At 48.4% G+C, this 17,155-nt stretch overlaps 5 non-coding genes across 5 annotated transcripts; all 5 read right to left on the bottom strand.

The window, feature by feature from the left end:
• Window positions 1-485: 485 nt before the first annotated feature.
• On the bottom strand, window positions 486-557 carry Trnah-gug (transfer RNA histidin (anticodon GUG)). The gene has a single exon. It is a non-coding gene; the product is annotated as a tRNA-His (tRNA).
• A 1,952-nt stretch (window positions 558-2,509) lies between these two features.
• LOC142855207 (U1 spliceosomal RNA) lies at window positions 2,510-2,673 on the bottom strand. The gene has a single exon (XR_012911470.1). It is a non-coding gene; the product is annotated as a U1 spliceosomal RNA (small nuclear RNA).
• Window positions 2,674-9,118: 6,445 nt separating this feature from the next.
• Trnan-guu (transfer RNA asparagine (anticodon GUU)) lies at window positions 9,119-9,192 on the bottom strand. The gene has a single exon. It is a non-coding gene; the product is annotated as a tRNA-Asn (tRNA).
• Window positions 9,193-10,306: 1,114 nt separating this feature from the next.
• LOC142855205 (U1 spliceosomal RNA) lies at window positions 10,307-10,470 on the bottom strand. The gene has a single exon (XR_012911468.1). It is a non-coding gene; the product is annotated as a U1 spliceosomal RNA (small nuclear RNA).
• Window positions 10,471-16,520: 6,050 nt separating this feature from the next.
• Window positions 16,521-16,592, bottom strand: Trnah-gug (transfer RNA histidin (anticodon GUG)). Its single transcript has one exon. It is a non-coding gene; the product is annotated as a tRNA-His (tRNA).
• Between the last annotated feature and the right edge of the window lie 563 nt (window positions 16,593-17,155).

Here is a 17,155-nt window from a genome sequence, read left to right as displayed (position 1 = left end):
CCTGGTCTGAACTTCTAACCCCCTGCCTCAGCTTCGCTAGTGCAGGGTCAGTCGTGGGCTATAGCTCAGAGGTAGAGTGCCCAGTGTGTGTGAGGTTTGGTTTCCTTTCCCAGTGCTGGAGAAAATCCCAAAAGGTATGTTCCCTTATGTGACCTTTTCCTCCTTCTGAGGTTGACCACCCACCAAGGTCTAGCAATCAATTATTAAAGTCCAGTCATCCAAAGCCCCCTTTTGCTCACCAAATCTACCTGCCCAATTAAAATTAAAGACCTCATCCTAACACGCCCTCGGTCCTAGGGTGAATGACAGTGAAGGTGATTTTGTGAGCCTGCCTGAGAGAGAGAGCAAACTGTAATAATACTATCTTGAGTTCCCTCCATGTCGCGGGACTTGAACTAGGGAGACTGGAGTCTGTGTCAAGACGTTAGCTAGGCATGGGGTGCAGGGGGCAAGAAAGCAGCACGCCAGACTGACAGGACAACAACTGCCGTGACTCGGATTCGAACCGAGGTTGCTGCGGCCACAACGCAGAGTACTAACCACTATACGATCACGGCGAGCCACGCGCCTGACTGTGGCAGGTGCTCGCTTGAGCCTCAGTCAAGCTCAGCCCGGCACAGATCGGTTTCCGAGGCTTCCTTCAACCGGCCTGTCCTACAGAAGTGATTTTTTTCCAAAGCCACTGAGGTTGGGAGCGGCACAGGGTGCAGGCGTCGGTGCCTCGGTTGGGTGGTGAGGGCAGTCGCTACCTGTGAAGTCGGTGGGTCGATGCCACTCTTGCAGGTGCAGTATTTCCCTCCAGCACCTGATAGCCCTCCATCGCCCTCCTCTCCGCGGTGTCTGGGGCACCTGCGGAGGGCACGCACTGCTCTGTGGTTCTTCCGAAGAGCTGGGGAGCAAACCAGCGGTCTAGAGCCTTCCGTAGACGCCGCCCGCCTACAGAGGCCAAAACCATCACTGCCAGTCCCTGGACTCCTTACTAAACATGGCTTGGCTTTAGGAATAAATCGGTTCTAGGGTTCGTGATTACGAATAACGTTGTCGTCGCCCTTGTCATATGTGTATCTTTAGCCGGTAGGGTAAAGTTTACCCGTTTTATTAAAATCTGGTCCGTTTCCTGTGCTTTGGTAACTTGTTTTCCATAATTTTCTTTTATTAAGAAAGGATTTCCACTATATCAATCCCAAAATAAACCAAAGACAGCAGGTGGGGGTTGTCCACAGGTGTCCTCCTCCCCCTCTCCCCTCCAAAATAAAAATTGGCTTTATTGTTTACCCTGCCTCAGTACAGGCCATAAATAACGTGTGACAGAAAGGTAAGGCCTTAGGTACCTTAAGTCCATAAGGCTTTTTTCTTTCTTATTTAGTGGGCTTCCGGTATTTCAGAGAAGTGGGAGTGTTTCCATTGCCAAGTCAGCACACAAGGAACTGTAAATATAGAAAGCTCTTTGTTAAACGCCCAAAGATCGTAGTACCTGAGTGGGCTCGAACGACCAACCTCCCGGTTAACAGCATAACGCACTAACGCATTGCTCCACAGAGACTTTGACATGACAAAGCCGCCTCTCCTTGGTGAGTCAGACATCACCATGGCAGTCACACCTGTGATGTCCACCGTGTCGCGGCCGAGCATCCGGAACAGGAGCCCTCGAAGCCAAACTGCCGGGCTCCCTGCCGGCCCCACGGCCGCTTCCCGAGCTCGCGCGAACGTTATGAACCCGGCGCCTCCGGGACGCTGGGACGGGGCCGCCTAGGACTCCATGCTGGCGGAGTCGCGTTCAGGGCGCCCATCAGGACTCCGTGAAGGAGCCCAAGTGAACCTCAGGGTTCGGTCCTTTGCAGACCTCGAGCACGGACGCCCGACGGCTGGTCACCCCTGGTGTGTGCTGAAGCCTCCGCGTGGACGGCGTGGGAAAGGCGGCGAGTGCAGTGCCAGTGCTCAGGGAGTTAGGACGGGAGGGAGATGGACGAACTTGACCCGGAGTGGAGAGGGACCGACGGGGGCGAGGGTGGCCTGGGGGTGGGATTGGGGGATACGCACCGAGGAGACCTGCGGAGAAGCCAGGTGGAGCCCTAGGACACGTCAGAGAGAACGGTGCGTTTAAACTGAGCTGATGTAGTTTGAAGGCAATTTATGTTAGGAAGACAATAAAATCATGAGGGGTGTTTTGTTTTGAATGAATCAGAAGAATGAATTCCTAGCAACGATATCTGTCTGTCAGCTAGGGGTGTGCTGGTCCCGAGCCCGGGTCTGGTGCGGGTTAAGAGCAGAAAAGAATTAAGGAGAGTTTGGAGTCTCAAAGCAAAGTTTAAGACAAGTACTCCTGGACTTTAAGACAAAAAGCTCAAAATTGAAGAAATGTTCTCCTGAGTCTAAGGACCAACTTCCTAAAGATGTCACTTCTAAGGTTATTTTGACCACATATTTAGACGCATAGAAGAGAATAAAAAAAGACCAAGAGGAAAAACAGCTGTAGAAAGAAAAAGGTCTTTTCTTAAACAAGAGGTATCAGGGGAGAGCGCGAACGCAGTCCCCCACTAACAGAAATTATGCAGTCGAGTTTCCCGCATTTGGGGAAATCGCAGGGGTCAACACACCCTAAGTGCAATGGGTGAGCCTCGCCCTGGGGAAGCCACCTACGTGATCATGGTATCTCCCCTGCCAGGTAAGTATGCTTTGCAGGCCTGCAGCCCAGACTCAGCTGCACCGGCCCTGCACTCTGAACACACGGTCACTTCGCCGCGCATACTCCAGGACCTTATTGGACACGCACCCCATTCCTTCGACTCGATGCTCTCCGCGGGCCAAGGCACCCTTTCACTCCGCGCTGGAAATCCAGCGTGTTCCCGCAGAGTTTGCCAACAGGACAGCCCCTGCGCGCCCCTCATCTGCATAGACCACGCCTCCAACCGGCACCCACGGGTGACATCACACCCATCCTCTTTTCCCGTTTGCTTAGTGAATTTTTTGGCTTGCGGAGAGCTGGATGGAGTGTTGCAGGATCAGAGACAAATCATCTTGAATTATCTCCAATTCCCAAATAGTCGATGGCTGCTCACTGCCGTGACATAACAGCCTTGTAGCTGGTTCCGTGTGTAGCAACAAACCCCTATCTTCAATCAACACGAAGTCAGAGAAGTCAGGCAGCAAGGGTAGCCAGCCCTGCAGCTGAGGTCTCCAGCTTCGCTGGAACCTGCCTGCCTCATGTCTCCACCACTGCATTTTACAAGGCTCTTGATGTATGGATTTCTCTGCTCTCTTCTACAGAAACACCATGAGACTGACACTAAGTCTGGACATGGTATTCGGGGTGACCCCAGTCTGTGTTCCTGGTCCAGGGGATCCACTCTGCCCTCCCTCGGTCTCCTGCATGTGTGTCGTCCACGCACATACAATCAGGCATAAACACACATACACAAAATAAAAGTACTCTTTTCTGTGTTGTGTTTGTGGGGGAGGGGCAGGTGTATGTGTGCCATGACTCGCGTGTGGAGGCCAGCGGACAGTTTGCAGCAGTCGGATCTCTTTCTGCTGTGCCTGCTCCGTGGATCAAGCTCTTGGATGGTCAGGCCTGATGGCAAGTGTCCTCGCCCTTGCCTATGAGCCATCTCTATGTCCCTATAAAATCTCTCCCTCTCTGTCCTTCTCTGCCTCTCTGCATTCCCCCACAAGGCACCACCACCACCACCACCCCAGACAGGGTCTGTCTACATAGTGATGGCAATAAGAGCTTGGTGCCACCGTGCCTGACCCCCTTAAAACCTCTTTAGCCCACGTGCAGACATAACACAGCATTTTAAGGATTACAGATGATCATACTGTTTATCATGACGTCATACATGCACTTTCTCTTCTACAATGTTTTTGGAACAAGAATTTATCTGTAGCTTCAGGTGCAAAGAAGGATAGAATGATTCAGCTGAAATACTCAACCAATGATGAACATACACATCACAAAGGTAAAATTACCGGCCGCAAGAACGGATCACAAGACATACAAGTGAATCCACTTTAAGAGTTTATTAGAGGGGCTGGAGAGATGGCTCAGTGGTTAAGAGCACTGACTGCTCTTCCAAAGGTCCTGAGTTCAATTCCCAGCAACCACATGGTGGCTCACAACCATCTAAAATGAGGTCTGGTGCTCTCTTCTGGCCTTCAGGCATACACACAAACAGAATATTGTATACATAATAAGTAAATAAATAAATATTAAAAAAAAAGAGTTTATTAGAGGGGGCTGGAGAGATGGCTCAGAGGTTAAGAGCACTGATTGCTCTTCCAGAACTCTTCCTGAGTTCAATTCCCAGCAACCACATGGTGGCTCACAACCATCTGTAATGGAGTCTGGTGCCCTCTTCTGGCTTGCAGGCAACACACAGAATATTGTATACATAATAAATAAACAAATATTTTTTAAAAAAGAGTTTACGAGAAAGAGAGAGAGAGAGAGAGAGAGAGAGAGGTGCGTGCAGGCCTGGGGAGAGCTGATGCTGAGAAGAAAACACGGAGTGGGCGGGTCCAGTGGTTAGACACTGACACTGCCTGGCGCGTGCGCATAGGGTCATAGCGTTTGTTGCTGTAGCTTTGACAGGAGCAGATGAAGATCACACAGGGCTTGAGGGTCCTGGGTGGCTATGTAAGTTGCCAGAATGTTTGATGATGCATGCGTGGCCGTGGATCCCGGAAGTGCCTACTCTTGGGGTGGCTCGACATTTGCCATAACGCTAAGTGACGGAAATGCTGACATTTCACCCTTTTGTTTATTATAAAGATTCGGGGGTTAAGGGTAGCAGATGGGTGGGAATGAGGTGTCGCGTCTCTCAAGACTGCTTCCTGTTGGTTTGTGTGCATTGGGAAGTTGGAGTGCTTGGCCACATCCTGGGAGTAGCTGGTTACTTCAGTGTTTTCCAGGCTTTGTGGAACTAGCTGGCTGGCAGCTTGACCCTGACAAGATGCTGGCAATGCGGAAGGTTACGTTTAGATCCTGGGGATACAATCTGAGATCCTGGTGATCAGGGGAGGAAGGTTCCAAGATGGAAGGGGGTCCCCAGAGTCCCCAAGATAGAGGAGGGAGTTTCCCAGGAGTCCCAAGATCAAGGAAAGAAATGATACTTATTCTGGGCGAGTCTGGTCTGTTCATTTGGGTCCAATTTGGCTCTCTGGAGTTCGTGGGAATGTTTGCATTTTTAAAAAGAAATAAATTTCAGACACATCAAGAAGCTTGTGGTAATGATTCTATAGCATTGGAATAGTTTATTAGGATTTTATTGGTTAGTGTTAAGATTGTGGACAGTTATATAGTGAGGGGGGAGAAAGGAGAATTATATTTAGTTAAGCCCACAAACATACAAGTCTTGATATTTGACAGGTCTCACCTCTCATTGCTATCCATGCTATTAATATTTGGTACATTAAAAAAAGGAATTTTGTTAAAAGAAAATTTAAAACTACTGTATTGGGAGCTAGAGACGTGGCTCAGCTGTTAGGAGCAGTTGCTGTCTGCAGGGACCCAGCTATATTCTCCAGCATCCACACACTGTCCCGCAAAAGGCCACGACTCCAGTTGCAAGAAATCCAGAGCCCTCTTCTGGCCTCTGTAGGCATTTGGCATATAATCGGTATGCTACACACGTCAGGCAAAACACTTGTACACGTAAAACAGAAATCACATAGCCCACAGGGTGTGCCCGGCCTTAATCCCAGCGCTCAGAAGCAGAGATAAGTAGATTTGTGTGATTTCGAGGCCAGCCTGGTCTGTAGAGTGAGCTCCACGCTAGCCAGGGCTACAAAGTGAGATGCTGTCTCTAAAGCCAAAACAAGTCCTCTGTAAACAAAACAACAACCTAGTTATGTGATTTTTGTCTCTAATGTGACTTTCTCTTTATTCCCCAAACAAAGATTTGGTAATTCACACAATCACGTGGAAAGGTTACTAACTTCAGTACTTGGGAGAGACAGGATTGCCCATTCAGTCAGAGGATTTGTTAGAGGTAAGAACCAGGGGCTTTCTGCTCTACTTCTTTGATCTTTCAGCATTTACTTCCATATCGGACTTGGGTTTTTATTTATTAAAACCAATTAGAATTTTACTGTGTATGTCGTGTACGTGTGTGCCCGTGGAGGCTGTGTGTCGTGTATGTGTGTGCCCGTGGAGGCTGTGTGTCGTGTATGTGTGCCCGTGGAGGCTGTGTGTCGTGTACGTGTGTGCCCGTGGAGGCTGTGTGTCGTGTACATGTGTGCCTGTGGAGGCTGTGTGTCGTGTACATGTGTGTCTGTGGAGGCTGTGTGTCATGTGCATGTGTGCCTGTGGAGGCTGTGTGTACATGTGTGTCTGTGGAGGCTGTCTGTCATGTGCGTGTGTGTCTGTGGAGGCTGTGTGTCATGTGCATGTGTGTCTGAGGAGGCTGTGTGTCGTGTACATGTGTGCCCGTGGAGGCTGTGTGTCGTGTGCATGTGTGTCTGTGGAGGCTGTGTGTCGTGTACGTGTGTGCCCGTGGAGGCTGTGTGTCGTGTGCATGTGTGCCCGTGGAGGCTGTGTGTCGTGTACGTGTGTGCCTGTGGAGGCTGTGTGTCGTGTATGTGTGTGCCTGTGGAGGCTGTGTGTCGTGTACTGAGCATGTAACTTAAACATGGTCAGTTTTATGATGTCCTGATTCTGCAGTGTGGGATCGAAGTAGGAGCGCTTCCCCTCCACAAGTCAGTGCCCTGTGCTGCATCCCGGCCACTGCTGAAGGGACAGTTTTTGTGTTTGGCTGGTTTGATCCTCATCACAGGTTGTGCCTTATTATTGAGAGCTAAGGAGAGACAGACTCTGGGGCCCGAAAAAGTGAGCTTATTTTCACCTTGAGCAAAGGTCAGAGAGTTGGAACTTAGCTCTTTTCCTTCAAGGCGACCGTCTGATTCTACCTCAGATAAACATCCCGTCTAGATTTAGAGCCTAGAGTTCTGCTCTCTCAAGGTTATTGTCTGCAGGTGTGGCTAATATGCAGACCTTGTATTTCAGGAATAGAGAAATAGATGTGTTTCTATCCCAAACGAAAGTCTAAGGATCTGACTAAGGTCCTACCCTAAGGAGATAAAAATTGATTCCACCCAGGGAGTGGTTTGCCTACAGAATATTTTGGTCTAGGGTGTGAGCTGAGCCTTCTTTGTCTTGTTCTAGCGTCAGAATGTTTACCTAAGAATGTAGCCCACGACTTTCAATTGGTGTATTCTTTTTCTTGTTTCACAGTCTCTCAGGAGTTCCTGGGGCAGGGGGGGGGGGTTAATGTTATTCCAGAATTGAGTGAGAGTCTCCCCGACCCAGAGGTCTTTCATTTGCTCAAAGATGGTGTTTACTATGCCCTGGGTCTTATGGTGATTGACAGTGAAGGCAATTTTGTGAGTTCACCTGAGACGGTGTGATTGACAGAGAAGACTGCAAGCAGCAAACCATAATGATAATGTTTGAGTTCCTCGGTCAACTGGGCTTGAACAAGGGAGACTGGAGTCTGTGGCAAGACATTAAATTAGCTTGGCGTGGGGTGCAGGGGGTAAGAGAGCAGTATGCTGGGATGGGCAAGAGAGACAGTAGTGCCATGACTCGAATTCGAACCCAGATTGCTGCAGCCACAACACAGAGTACTATAAGACCGTGGCTCAGTCCAGATGTGCATCTGTTCCCTTCTGGCATCGGTGCGGGGGCGGAGTAGTCCGCCTTGCTTGGGCACAGGTCAGCGCTGAGAGCAGGCCAGCCTGAGCTGGTTTTCGAGACTTCTGACCGGCCTGTCCTGCAGAAGTGATTTCTCCAACGCAGCTGGGTTGGGAGCTTGGGAGCGGCGCCCGGGCGAGTGAACGCGTCTGTGCCTCAGTTGGGTGGTGAGGGCCGTCGCTAACTGTGAAGTCGGTGGGTCGATGCCACTCTTGCAGGTGCAGTATTTCCCTCCAGCACCTGATAGCCCTCCATCGCCCTCCTCTTCGCGGTGACTGGGGTACCTGGGTAGGGGGGAACTGTCCTGGGGTCCTTCCGAAGAGCTGGGGAGCAAACCAGCGGTCCAGAGCCTTCCTAGACGCTGCCCGCCTACAGAGGCCAAAACCATCACCGCCAGTTCCCGGATTCCTTTACCAAACACCGCCGGGCCTGCCCGTTTCTGCGGTCTATTTTGGTGTTTCCACACCACATGGTTTTCGAAATCGGTTCTAAGGTTTGTGATTAGGAATTACGTTGAGATCGCCCTTGTCGTATGCAAATCTTTAGCCGGTGGTGTACTTTACCTGTTTTATTAAAGTCTGGTCCGTTTCCTGTGCTTTGGTGACTTGTTTTCCATAATTTTCCTTTATTAAGAAAGGGTTCCCATTCTACCCATCCCCAAGTCAACTAAAGACAGCAGGTGGGGGTTGTCCACAGGTGTCACCCTTCCCACCCAAAATAAAAATTAGTTTTGTTGTTTTTCCTGCCAGCGGGCCGGGCCAGGCCGTAAAGAACGTACGACAGGCACTTTAGTTAGGGATTTTCGGAGGCTTGCTGAGAAAGCGGTAGAAGCGTGCACTTTCTTTTTTTTTTAAATTTATTTATTTATTTATTAATTAAGGATTTCTGCCTCCTCCCCTCAACCGCCTCCCATTTCCCTCCCCCTCCCCCGATCAAGTCACCTCCCTCATCTGCTCGAAGAGCAATCAGGGTTCCCTGACCTGTGGGAAGCCCAAGGACCGCCCACCTCTATCCAGGTCTCCAAAGGTGAGCATCCAAACTGCCTAGGCTCCCCCAAGGTCATGCTCAACTTCCCTAGCGATCAGGGAAATGCAAATCAAGACAACTTTAAGATACCATCTTACACCTGTCAGAATGGCTAAAATAAAAAACACCAATGATAGCCTTTGTTGGAGAGGTTGTGGAGAAAGGGGGACACTCACCCATTGCTGGTGGGAATGCAAACTTGTGCAACCACTCTGGAAAGCAGTGTTTCGGTTTCTCAGGAAATTCGGAATCAACCTACCCCTGGATCCAGCAATACCACTCTTGGGAATATACCCAAGAGAGGCCCTATCATACAACAAAAGCGTGCACTTTCAAACTAACAATCGCTCGCACACAAGCGACTAACCTGTGTACTTAGACTGTTTAAAGCCTGAGAGCCTTCGTCCCTGGGTGGGCTCGAACCACCAACCTTTCGGTTAACAGCCGAACGCGCTAACCGATTGCGCCACAGAGACGATGCACAAGCGAATGCCCTGTCTCCTTAGTGAATCCGACAACAGGCAACCGGAGCTGGAAGATTCAAAGCCAACAGGCCGGACGCCCGGACGCCCCGCTTCCCGACCTCGCGCGTACGTTAAGACCCCGCCGCCACCCGGGGGTCGGGGAAGGAGCCCAAGTGTGCTTTAGGGTCCGGTCCTTTGCAGACCCCGAGCACGGACGTGAGAGGGGCTGGTGTGTGCTGGAACCTCGGCGTGGCCTGCGTGGGAAAGGCGGCGAGTGTGGTGCCCGTGCTCAGAAAGTCCGGACGGGAGAGGTGGACGAACTTGACCCGGAGTGGAGAGGGACCGGCGAGGCGAGGGTTGGTTGGGGGTGTACGTGTGGCTACGCAGCGCGGGGATCAGAGGATCCGGAGCCCGGTGGAGCCCCAAGGCATATCCGAGAGAATGGCGACTATTAAGCGACGGGAGCGTGTTGAGAAGATGATATTCCACTAGGATGAGGGGTGTGTGTGTGTGTGTGTAACAGTAAAAACACCTGAGGAGGGACAGAAAGAGAGAGAGAGAATTGCTTCCTAACAACGGTATCAATTAGGGGTAATTTAAAACACTCTTTGAGAAGGGGTGGGCTGTTCCCGAGTGAGGGTCTGGTGCATGTTAAGTGGAGTGGAGTACCAACCTAGATTTTGACAGTTGCCAAAAGTACTCAGGCTTTCAGGTAAGAAAACACATAATTTCAAAGCTTTCGACGTTTTCTCATTAACATAATACTTGATTTCCTAAGGATAACTTCTATAAAGCCAATAATAATTTTCTTTTTTTTTAAAGCTGTTTTCATTTTTTTATTGCTGTTAATTCAAGGAAAAAGGTTGCATAAAATCCAATCTGTCCTAGAAATATAAGTGGCCTTTCCAGTACATAACATTTCAACATCAAAGTGTATGGTAAACGTACAAACGAGAAGGCAGCACACCTCCTATGTACAGCATGCCAATAATAATTTTCTTATCAAATAGGAAAAAGGTGCATGCGAAGAGAAAAATAAAAATCCGGGAGTACGTATTTCCCACGTCTATTTCAGTTAGCTAGAGGCACGAACGCGACTTGTTTAGCCTTTTCTTTAGAACAATATCAGGGGAGAGCGCGAACGCAGTCCCCCACTAACAGAAATTATGCAGTCGAGTTTCCCGCATTTGGGGAAATCGCAGGGGTCAACACACCCCAAGTGCAATGGGTGAGCCTCGCCCTGGGGAAACCACCTACGTGATCATGGTATCTCCCCTGCCAGGTAAGTATGCTCTGCTGATCTGCAGCCCAGACTCAGCCCCACCGGTCCTGCGCTCTGAACATACGGTCGTTTCGCCGTGCATACTTCAGGACTTGCCCGGACGCGCACCCCATTCCTGGGCACCGCTGCTACTCGTGAACCCGCGGTGACTTCCACGCCGCGCTGGAAATCCCTCGCGGTTCCGCAGAGTTTGCGGATGTGACAGTCCCTGCGCGCTCCTCATCTGCATAGACCCCGCCTCCAACCTGCACCCAGGGGTAACATCACACTCCTCCCCTTTGCCCCGTTGGCTTGGTGAACTTTTTTGCTAGCGGAGAGCTGGATGGAGTGTTGCAGGATCAGAGACAAATAACCTAGAATTATCTCCAATCCCAAATAGCCGATGGTTGCTCGCCGCTATGGCCTCACAGCCTTGTCGCTGGTTTTGGTGTGTACCAGCAGACCCCTATCTTCCACCAACACGAAGTACATGAGATCATTCGACCCCTGTAGAGAGAAAATTCTCTAAGTTGCTGGGCAGGTTTTACAAATCTCATTCACCTGTGATAAGTGGTAGCTGAGTTACAACACAGCAAAAATAGCCCCATAGGCCATTCTGAGAAATCTTGTACAACCAAGGGCAATTCTTAAACTAAAATAAATAGCCACAGGTACCAGACCTATGTACCTTAAGATGGAGCCAGTGCTGTGCCCCAAGGCGCAGAGACAGAAGCTACTTGAACAGCAGATCTGTTTTCTTTACATGTGTTAGACGAGTTAAATTCCTCACCTGGGTCTGGGATGACCCCCATGTTTGCCAAAGGAGTCAGTGAATCTCTCTAAGTAAAGCAGGAGATAAAACATTTGCTTCCTGGAAAACATGTAGTTATACTTTCTCATCAGGTTCAGCAGCCCTCAAGTAACTACATGAAGACTTATTAACACTTATAAAAAGCCTGGCTATTAGCTTAGACTTGTCCCACTAACTCTTATAACTTAAATTAACCTGTTTCTTTTCTTTTTTCTTTCTTTCTTTTTTTTTCTTTCGAGATAGGGTTTCTCTGTCATTTACGAGGCTGTCCTGGAACTAGCTCTCATAGACCAGGCTGGTCTCGAACTCACAGAGATCTGCCTGCCTCTGCCTCTGCAGTGCTGGGATTCAAGGCGTGTGCCACCACAGCCCAGCTTAACCTGTTTCTTTTAGTCTGCATTCTTCCACGTGGCTTGGTTACCTCTGATCTGTACCTTATGTCTGACTTTTTAAGAGTCTTTGGTGAAATCCAGTTGCCTAGATTCCTCTTCCTCTCTCTCCCGGGAAATCCTCCTATCCTCTCCTGCCTAGCTATTGGCCATTCAACTCTTTCTTTCTTTTGTTTGGTTGATTGTTTTGTTTGTTTGTTTTCCGACAAGGTTTCTCTGTGTAGCTTTGGAGCCTGTTCTGTGCTAGGATTAAAAGCACGCTTCACCACTGCCTGACTGGCCATTCAGCTCTTTCTTACACCGTCACACAGTGTACAGATATCCCACAACAGAAACATGGACTTGTAAAGTCCGTCATAGTGCGGTTGTAACCTTAGAGGTGGTTAAAAAGCATGAGGTTGTAAAACCTGTCACAATGATGATTAAGGAATGATACCAAGTGTGTCCTACTCTTAAGGTTATAAACATGCCGCCTATTCCAGTTGGCTGATCCTTCGCTAAACTCTTCTGTAAACAGGCAGTTCTGCTTTTGTGATGTTGTGGATATTCTGTCCGTCCTGATTGGCTGACCTATGGTTGACCCCTGCATCTCTGTATTCCCCCATCAATTGTGTGTGTATCCCAATATTGCTGCCACTTCCCCCCTCTTCCAGTGGGGAGTGCCTAGGCCCGGTGCCATAATAAAGATTTTTACTTTGCAGCTCTACTGCTTCTAAGAGTTCTTTGCTCTAAAATCGGGGACACAAGAGTTTATTGCAAAAATGTATTTAACTTGACAAGTATGGTGACCCATGTTGTAATCCCAGCGCTCAGGAGACAGAGGCAGGTGGATCAATGAGTTGAGGCCAGCCTGGTCTACCAAACAAGTTCCAGGATAACGGGGATCACACAGAGAAACGCTGCCTTGGAAAACATTAACAAACAAACAAAACCAAACGTTTGCCACATATTGGGGTCACCATATTTACAAAAATAGAAAAAAAAAAGAATCTCATGTAAAGGAAAACTATAAAGTGTCCTTCATTTATCTGCTGCTTCCAGTGACCTGTCTGCATGTGCCCATCGGTGTCCTCCAAAACCAGGTGTCCAGACTCAGGCCCTAAGTTCAGCTTGCTGAGTCTAGCCTATGCCTCCTCCTTGTATCTCTGCTCGCACCACTCACTTTCCTCACTGAAGTGACAAGGACCCGGCAGAGCACCCTAAGGGAAGAGAGGTTTACTCTTGTTTGTTTCAGAGACTGCAGAGCATTGCAGGGGAGAAGGCAGGGCAGCTACAGTGGCTCAGTCCTTGCACTGTGCGTATCTGTATCCACATCTTGGTGGACGGAGAAAGACAAGCTCTCTGGATAGCCCCTTAACAGGGGAACATGTGCTCCATCCCGAGAGCCTGGAGCGGATATTTTATATTCACGCCGGAACATTCTGCTCCTCCTCCATCAGAGACATTTCATATAGCAAAGGGCATTCAATTCACCTTCAAGAGTCCCGTAGTCTCAACAGTCCTAGCACCGTACAGCAGCTCAGTCACTTTTGAGACTCAAGACAATTCTTAACTATTGTTGGGCCCATAGGGGTAGCGCAAAGATGGGGACAGACCACCAAAGTCTAGTAAGCCAGAAGCAGACTTTATTCCAGGAAAAAAAAATAAAAATTAAAAAAAAAATCTCCATGGGGCACAAAAGCTTACCAGCTAGCTGAGGCCACAGCCAGAGATGGCTGTGGTCATGGGCTGTTTCCTGGCTCCCCTTTTCATAACAAGAAGCAACAAGAAATTTTTACAATTTCGAGGTAAAACTCAGATACAAATTGCCCTTTTTTACTATTTCCATTGGCAGGGATTTTAGTTACAGGAGCGTTTGTCTTTACGTTGTTGTTCTCCCTGGCGCTCCCCAACAGTGTCCACTGAAGTACTGCCCTCCTCCGATGCTGCCAGTTTTACAGAGCAGGGACAGTGTATAACCGAAAAGTCACATACACCCCATCCTTTCAAGGCTAACTCAGCTCATGAGTGGCTGGGGTTATCTAAAAGCTGACCCTTGGTTTGCAGAGGGCCGCTTCAGCCTTGCAGACAGAGCTATGGGTTGTAAAGCAAAGTACCCCACTGTTAACAATTAATCCTTAAGCTGTTGAAAAGGCTGCTAACATTCTTCTGGGCTTACAACTTTATACTTCTGTATTTCTACATTTTTACTTGTGGGACCTATATTTCTTTATTCTTTTTTTTTTTTTTTTTTTTTTTTTTTTTTTTTTTTTGGTTTTTCGAGACAGGGTTTCTCTGTGGTTTTGGAGCCTGTCCTGGAACTAGCTCTTGTAGACCAGGCTGGCCTCGAACTCACAGATATCCGCCTGCCTCTGCCTCCCAAGTGCTGGGATTAAAGGTGTGCGCCACCACCGCCCGGCTATTTCTTTATTCTTATTCTTGGATTCTTCACTATGAAATCAAAATCTCAAGTTACACACTTTCAATATACAATGGCAAACCATAAACATCCCCATTCCAAAAGGGTGAAGTGAGTATAATTGACTGGACAGAGAAACTACCCAATTGGACTACTCTGTGGGTAGAAAAAGTCTATTGGGGATCACCCTACCAAGGCCTACTGGGGAGGGGGGACAGAGAGAGGAGCAAAAAGGCAGAAAGCAAGCAGATTTATATGACAGCAGGGTGGGAATCTGAGCTGCTATAGGCTGCTGGATTGATCCGGAGCTTTGTGCCTGTCCTTGCTGACGGTAGGCCTACCAGCCTGGCATCTCCAACATCTTTGGCTCTCCATTCCAACTTAGGATTCACCAATACAGCATTATATATTGGTCTGTAAGTGTGTTCCATGTTGTGGATGTTTTACTCTTGGGGGACTCGCCACCCAGCTCCTAAATAAATCACACATACACAGGCTTATTCTGAGTTATGAATGCCAGCCTTAGCTTGACTTTTTTCTTAAATTATTCTGACTACCTTTTGCCTCTGTGCTATTTCCTTTTCTTCTATATATCTTACCTCCACTCTTACTCCATGGCTGGCCGTATAGCTGGCCTGATGTCCTCCTTCCCTTGTTCTCTCATTGCTCCTTTCCTTCCAGATTTCTCCTTCTATTTATTCTCTCTGCCTACCAGCCCTGCCGATCCTTGCTTCTGCCTCACTATTGGCCGTTCATCTCTAGAGAGCTTGTTTGGAGGTTCTAGCAGGAGAGCGCAGCTACTCATATACCCTTGATTGAAGACCCATCCTCCTCTATTCGGGGAAGGTCGTCCTCTTTGACTGAGCGCAGCTTCTGGAGGGACGCACATGGAGCGGTGAGGGAGGAAGGGGACACCCGCCTAGCCATCCAGATCAGCCGAATCAACCCTGGCGATCAAGGGGGTTACAGATGTTGCAGCCAGATCGCCCTTACATCCAACTGTTCATCTCTTTATTAGACTATCAGGTGTTTTACACAGGCAAAGAACCACAGCTTCACAGAGTTAAACAAATGCAGTATAAACAAAAGTCACACACCTGAAAATAATAATTCTCCAACAGTCCCTGCCTGGCCTACTGGAGTTTTTGGCCACAGGGGACAACCAGCCCATATTGAAAGGCATGTACTCACAATGATTTTGAAGGGTAAGATCCCAGAATATTTTGAACTATATAAGAAGATGAAATATAGGTAGACATAATGGCACAACTTTTTCCATACAATGTATTTTTTTTTTTTTTTGGTTTTTCGAGACAGGGTTTCTCTGTGGCTTTGGAGCCTGTCCTGGAACTAGCTCTTCTAGACCAGGCTGGCCTCGAACTCACAGATATCCGCCTGCCTCTGCCTCCCGAGTGCTGGGATTAAAGGCGTGCGCCACCACCGCCCGGCTCCATACAATGTATTTTTATTGTTTTTCCCTCCCATGACTCCTCCCGAATCCTCCCAACCACTCACGTTCATGCCCTTTCTCTCTCACATTCTTCAAAACAAAACACTGAAAATAAAAACAGATAAACACAATAAGACAAAAAACACACAATAAGACAAAAGATGCCAAAACAAAACAAAAAGTCCACAAAACAAATGAGAAATTCATTTTTGCTGGACAACTATTTCTGAACACGGGCCTGCTCAGGAGTGTGGTTGCTATGCCCAGTGGTGTGTCGTTGGAGGAAAAGGACAAACTACTTGACTTTAGAGTTAGTGAAAGCCACGTCAGACTAGACAATGGGTGAGTAGCAACAGGAGGCACAAATACATAAAGGATGAATAATGAGATTTGAAATCAATTCGTAGTTATTTAATCAATTGGGTTTCAGCTGAAGTAGTTCAGAGAGGGAAAGAAAATAGCGTTAATACATGGTGTCAGAACAACTTAACACGGTGTCCATGGTGGAGAGCAAAATGTCATCAACTTTATTTCTGTAGAACACTATACATAAACATGAATTTGAGGCTGTGGGTATAAGGTAATATAGGGCTTGCCTAGCATGTACAAGGTCCTGGGTTTGAACCCTAGTATCATCCAACTTAATTTGATGTGTCATAGACCAAACCTTAAAATTTTACTGATAAAGTACTTCAAGGAGATGGTGATGTATGCTAAATAGCACCTAAGAAAATATAAATACAAAAAATGGAGCTGAATTTGGAAATCTGCCTGAATCTCAGATCTTGGGAGGTGATTCTAGGAACATATCTGTGAGGCTGTGAGTGCCTGCTGGCCCTAGTGTAAGGTTGCCACCTGCTGGCCGCTATTGTAGATAATGGAGTGGAGGAAATGGAGAGGGGGAGTGTTGTTGTCCCTCCCAGAGCTTGAGAGAGCAGTTCCCGGTGTTTGTGCTCTGCAGAGCAGAGGAGAGCATTGGCAGGGACAAGCTCAGAGCTGGAGCAAAAGATCGCCGGGCAGAAGGACGATAGTGCCGTGACTCGGATTCGAACCGAGGTTGCTGCGGCCACAACGCAGAGTACTAACCACTATACGATCACGGCGAGCCACACACCGAACGACGCGGACATCGCCGGCGCTTGTACAATTGGCCAAGCTTCGGTTCAGTTCGCCTCACTGACCCTGGCGCCCGCTTCTCCCGGGATGCCTGCTCGGTAACTCGACTACCCGCTGCTCCGCTGGAAGCGAGCGGGGCGCGGATGGATCTGTTTCTAGTTATCGTCTCCTTTGAGTGGCCTGTGACACCGAAGGCTGTGGCTGCGGCTAGCATCGAGCTAGAGACTTCCTCTTGCTGCAATGAGAGAAAGTACTCCTGTTTTCTTCTGTGGTTCAGTTGGCTAGTGAGGGTGTGTGATGAGATGAAGGTAAAAAGTTCGGTCCTCACTACTTTCATTTTCTTTTTTGTGCTTTTGTTCGCAAGACATTTTCATTGCCTTCCAAGTCTTTGCTGTGTCTGGTGCACTTCGAGAAGCTACGACCAGCCTGGCCTACACAGTGAGTTCAGCCCTAGGTACACAGTAAGACCCTACTCAAAACAACAACGGGATAATCAAATAAAAAATAAAAGTTAAAAGTCATTCCCTGGGATCCTTTCAAAGAGCCAACG

The sequence above is a fragment of the Microtus pennsylvanicus genome, chromosome 7 (genome assembly GCF_037038515.1).
Source record: "Microtus pennsylvanicus isolate mMicPen1 chromosome 7, mMicPen1.hap1, whole genome shotgun sequence".
NCBI lineage: Eukaryota > Metazoa > Chordata > Mammalia > Rodentia > Cricetidae > Microtus > Microtus pennsylvanicus.
The sequence above is the reverse complement of the archived record's forward strand: the minus strand, read 5'-3'. Positions and strand labels throughout refer to the sequence as shown.